Source organism: Nuphar pumila, chromosome 2, assembly GCF_984573655.1.
Source record: "Nuphar pumila chromosome 2, dmNupPumi1.hap1.1, whole genome shotgun sequence".
Taxonomy (NCBI): domain Eukaryota; kingdom Viridiplantae; phylum Streptophyta; class Magnoliopsida; order Nymphaeales; family Nymphaeaceae; genus Nuphar; species Nuphar pumila.
The window spans coordinates 105,521,641-105,527,907 of record NC_143250.1 but is presented as its reverse complement, the minus strand read 5'-3'; the positions used below and the strand labels follow the sequence as shown (position 1 = coordinate 105,527,907).

General features: G+C 37.7%; 1 pseudogene; it reads right to left on the bottom strand.

The window, feature by feature from the left end:
• Positions 1-3,898: 3,898 nt before the first annotated feature.
• LOC149846561 (benzyl alcohol O-benzoyltransferase pseudogene) lies at positions 3,899-4,477 on the bottom strand (annotated as a pseudogene).
• Positions 4,478-6,267: the final 1,790 nt, after the last annotated feature.

The following is a 6,267-nucleotide window of genomic DNA, read 5'->3' as shown; positions in this document are numbered from 1 at the left end:
GACCATGGCCCTTCCACAATAATGGATCATTTACTACGCCAGATGCTTTTTTTGCTGCAGTCTTCATAGTGTGCAGCATGTCTGCAAATCGATTGGCAGCCACCTTCTGCCACACCTTCCTTGCATCATTTTCTTCCACCGTAGTTGCAAAGCGATTCGAAGCCTACAAATATTTTCAGAAAGTTAGTAGACATTGCTTAAATAAATTAAATATGAAACACATTAACTATGAGGAACAACTGTATACCATGAATGAGGACCACAATCTGTCTAATACCTTCTTTGGGTACTCTTTCCATTGAGCAACTGGTCCTGGTAGATGTTGAAGAAGTGAATTCCTAATCTCCCGTACTACTTCTTGTGGCTCAAACCTCGTGCTGCACATGAATTGTTACACAGTAAATATCAATATAAAATATTTAAAAGATATGCAATAATTGAAAACAAAATACTTACGGTCGATTATCGATATACACTATTCGAATGAGTCTTCTTGTGCCAGCCTGTGAAGACCCTGTTTCCTGTGTTGGCTGTTGACTTGTGCGATCAACTGGTGTAGGTGGGTCGTGTACAGGCGCAACATCATCTGTAAAAAAATACACACCAAGTTCTCAGAATGTGCATTTGAACTAATCAAGCATCTAATTAGTTATATGATATACCTATCACAGGAGCCCGTGAAGATGAAGGTTGAGCCTGGCTACTACTGGATGAGCGACCACTATAACCTCCACGAACCATATTCTAACAAATAACATATGTTATACAATACATTCAAATAATTCACATCAAGTATTACAATGCATTCAAGTCATTCACATCAAGCATTGCAATGCATTCAAATAATTCAAATCATTGACATCAAGTATTGCACTAATTCAAATCATTCGTTAATTGCATAAATTATAATACATTCAGATAATTGAAATCATTCACATCAAGTATTACAATGCATTCGAATCATTCGTATCAAGTATTACAATACATTGAAATAAAATTTTTAATCATTCACACCAAGTATTGCAATACAACTCACATCAAGTATTACAATGCATTTAAATAGAGGTTTCTAGTATAAGATTTTGCTCACTAGCTTGAGAATTCTTCCTCGTCACTAGTTTGACTTTCTTCTTCTTCTTCTTCTTCTTCTTCTTCTTCTTCTTCTTCTTCTTCTTCTTCTTCATTGTTTGCCCATCCACTTGGTACATCATTTGGATCACATTCCTCTATGAATGTTTCATCAGCCAATGGAGATATGACATGCATATCATGCGCAACATCGTGACCATAAGCGAAGTCACAGACATCATCTGATTGATAGTAATCACTGTCTTCAGCTAACTCATCTTCTTGTAACTGATCATACTCGGGGTATAGTTTGGATTTCACCTTGCAAACTGCCCACCATTCATTTCTATCTGACTTTTTTATACTCGGATATGAAGTATAATAAACTTGTTGAGCTTGCGAGGCTAATATGAATGGTTCATATGTTCCAAACTTGGATTTATGATTCACCTCCACAATGCCTGAAGCTTTGTCGAGTCTTGTTGCAGTTGGATCAAAATTAGCGGAGCGACTTGTATGAAACTTCCTTTGATCTCGTGCTACCATTGCCTCTTGTCTTTGGCTTGAACCGAGGATGCCCACATGACGGGCATGATATGTCGTTTTCCTGCTCCTTGAAATACAACATGCAGTGATTTGGACAAGCATCAATCTTTTTGTAACCCATACCTAGAGCGTTGACCATAACTTTCGCACGATAGAAATTTTGTGGCAATTTCTCATCTTTAGGCAACATACTCTTCACAATCATGCACAAACGGTCAAAACATGATTGACTCAAATTATACTCGGACTTCAAATTCATTAGTTGAAGAACTGCAGACAAGATAGTGTGACTCTCACAACCGTTCCAAAGTGGCTCATCAGCATCTTTAAGTAAATCATAAAATCTACTAGCTGCATCGTTTGGTGATTCTTCATCTACGACAGTTCTTACATCACTAGAACTCATAGCAGAACCCAGTTCTGTTCCTGCAGCATCAAATATCAAATTCGTATATGGATTATCGTGCACCACATTCACCCGTGCATCAAAATCGTTTCTAAATTCTTCTCCATGAAACGCCCAGTTCTGATAATCACTCACAAAACCCTTCCTGTATAGGTGATGTCTAACGCCATGAGGTTCTACAAATCGATTATTCTTACAAATCTTGCAGGGACACCTAATCCGACCTGTGGGATCTACCGTACTGACACTCGCCGTTGCAAATTCAATAAAACTATCGACACCATCCATATATTCATACGATAACTCATTGTCCACTATCCTACGGTATATCCATTCACGGTTTGCAGTCATTCTGTCGTATGATGTTACGAATAGTATCCTAACGAATTAAGAAAAAAACAATCAGAATGCGACGATGAAGAAAATATCAAATTTATCATGCAATATACTATGTCAAACAATAACAAGAATTTTGATGCATGCATTGATAACTTAATATTTTCATGTGCAAACTATTAATGACATGATACAATCATTTGAAGCATGCTTTTATTATAAAATTTCACATGGAAGTCAAAATCAAATTGAAAGTAACTACATGCAAGCATGGATACAATTACATCAAACATTGCAATACATCATAATCATTTATATCAAATAAATGGCAAACATGTACCTGCAGCAAACACACTTCAATATCTCACTAACTACTACCATGCTTAGCATGGACTCCGTACTCCAAAAATAAGAACACTTCCATATTTCTACATTAAAATCATGCTCAGCATGATCTCCGAACTCCAACAAAGCAGTCCTAGATATCAACAACTAAGTGAGTGTGTGAACAATAAAGTGCTGCATTCAATAAATTAAATAACATGTGATACGTTTGCATCACTTACTCACCACAGGTATTTACCCGATTTGCATTGTTTTTGTCATTTACTTACCACAGGTGGCCGAGCACGAGTTGGTTCCGTTGAAAAATCTGCACAAAAACAAAACAAATTAAGTAACAAACTAACTAATCATGAAACAAGATGAAACACTAACTAAAAAAATTAAAACAAATTAAAACAACTCTAACTAATTGAAAGAAGAGAAAAGAAAAATAGTATATATGTTAAGCCAAATCTAACTAGAAGATGCTAATTTAACAAACCAGCTATAACATGTTGAACCAGTCGACTAACATAAAGTCATAGACAATTTCTAATCTGAACTACTTAGCAAAGGAATAGTAAATCAATCAATTAGTTTACTAGAAAAGATGTGAACTCCGTTTAACCACCACTATCATAAAGAATTCAAATAGCCCTAATCTAACTAACTGATTGTGAGAACATTAAATACCAATCTATCTAAGAAAAATATAATTATAAAAGACTAATAGATTGAAATACTCTAACTAACCAGATTTCAAGAAAACAAATTGAAGTAAAACTAACTACCAGTAGACATTAACAAACTAACAAATTGAACAACATGGACAACTTGTATATATACATTACAAAAAAAAATTCAACTTAAAATCCATATGGACAACATATATGCAAACTACACTTAAAACCATATGGACATCTTATATACACATATTACAAATTTTTTTTCAAGCTAATCACATGGACAACATAGGGATCACATAATAACTTTTTTTTTTTTTAAAAAGAGATCACATGGGCAGCATAGGTATCCATAACAAAAATTCTTTTCAAAACAGATCACATATGCAACGTAGGTATCTCATAACAAATTTTTTTTAAAAAGAGATCACATGGGCAGCATAGGTATCCATAACAAAAATTCTTTTCAAAACAGATCACATAGGCAACGTAGGTATCTCATAACAAATTTGTTTGGCAATGAATTGATCTTTATTCACAAAGCAGATAAGATAAAAACAGGTTCTGTGGACTTTTGATCCGGGGCGGGTCCGTACAGCATCTTTTTGAGCTCTCGTTCAAAGATCTTCATAGCTGGAGCAGGCAAGGAAATCGGGATCACCATCCCTTCTCCCCCTTCGTTATTCTTGGAGTTGACGTAGAAGCTAACCAAGTCGGGGATTGGGCCGTCACTGCCCTTGGCTGGACCGCCGTACACCGGCATTCCCCAGCCGAGGTCCAGCTCGCTGAACCCGGCATGCCTGATGTCCGAGACCACGAAGGTGCGGACCACCGTGATGTTAGGCCGGCCCTTGAGCACCATGAGGTCCGCCACTGACCTCATGTACTCGTCTATCACCTCCTCCTTGGCCTTCTTCACGAGCTCCACCGCATAACCTAGTGGGTTCGCACAGAGCTTCGCCGCTATCGAGACAGCTGCCGGGATTACTATCAGGCATTGCCGTAGTACCCCTGCGGCAGCGGCGGAATGTACCGGGACCGCGCGTTGAAGATGCACAACAGGCGAACCTCCTCCTCCGGATCGGGCTGGAGGCCGGCAGTGCGGCACCGCCATAGGCAGGGGGTCGACCCCCCTTGCCGGAAACGCAGGGGGTCGACCCCCCCTGCCGGAAAGCACGGCAGGGGGTTAAACCCCCTCCGTTTCCGGCAGGGAAGGGGCGTACCCCCTGCGTTTAGAAGAAGAAGAAGAAGAAGAAGAAGAAGAAGAAGAAGAAGAAGAAGAAGAATATTACCTGCGCTTCGCCGGACGGTGGCGGGAGGTTAACGGGGAGCGGCAGCTGGCGAGCGCCGGCTGGCGAGCGGTGGACGGGGAGCGGCGGCTGGCGAGCGGCGGTGGCGAGAGCCGACGGGCGGGAGGGAGCAATACAGAGAAACAGGGAAAAGAGAAAGAGGGATGGGATTAGGGATTTACGCGATATTTAGCGACGGCTTAGCGACGGAAACATTCCGTCGCTAAACCGTCGCTAAATCAAAATACAAAAACCGCGACGAAATATATACTGTCGCTAATCCGTCGCTAATGAGCGACGGATTAGCGACGACAGAGTTCCCTCTCTAAATCCGTCGCTAAAATGGTGTTCTTGTAATCAAAAGTAGCGACAAAAACATGCAGTCGCTAATCCGTCGCTAAGTAGCGACAGATTAGCGATAAAAGTCATTTCTTCGCTAATCCGTCGCAAATTAGCGACAGATTCTATCTCTAGCTAATCTGTCGCTAAGTAGCGACGGGAAAAATCCGTCGCTAATTTCCGTCGCTAATTAACAATTTTCTTGTAGTGATAATAGCATGCATGTATACTCCAAATTTTAGCTTTGTTTGATATAAAGACCAAAAAAATTAACTTTCATGAATAATGCAGTGTAACTAAGCTTAAATTTCGATCTTGAGATACAAGTAGCAAGATGTGATAAAGGAATACAAACATCCTATAAATAAATAGCCAATTAATTAGTTAATCTTCTAAAAAATCTATGAAAGATATCATAAATAGTTTATAAATAATTAGATAAAGTACAAGCCACTCAAAATGAAGAGGAACATCAAACATATTTAACAAATTTTGTCTCTATAACCAATTTATCTTTATCATAAGGTCAATAAATAAAAGCACCAATCCAATGAACAAAAGATAATAAAACTGAAAGGAAACTAAAATATACTAACATGTTTAAAAAAAACTCAAATAGTTACTCTAATGAATGTCTTTTACAATTGGCCTCATCGAATTTTTATATTTTGAAAACCATTCATAATTGATTCATTGTTAATAGTGTCAAATATGTTCTCAATATAAGTAACAAATGCATCATTTACCCAATCATCTCTTATTCGAGTCTTGATAATATTCAGTTGAAAATGCCTTCTTAACACTTGCTGTCACAACTAGTAGAGTCAAAGCTAATGTGATAAGCAAATAAATCAGAGAAAATATTAAGCATTTTAAATTTGAAAACCCCATATACTGTCTCGCATCAATGATATATGTTTATAGTTGATTGTCAAGCATCAATAAATTTGATGTAAAGAAGTTTCTATAACAAAAATTAGCAAAACTTATTAACTTGTCTCTATTAAATGCAGAAAATAAATTACTAAAATAGCATCTATCTATATCAAGATAAGGTGTAATGTGATTGCACACTTTAAATGTGATGTTGCACGTGATCACCTGCCATCTATTGTTGGGCTTTTTTTGACTTAAATATGCCACAGATTTTTTTTGTAATTGTTTTCTCTAAAATGGTTGTTCAACTCTTGAAGTTGTATATCTAGTACTGTATAAAATAATTTAACATTGTAATATCTTCAGCCCTACATATTAATTGTCCTTAGGGTTTATGTAA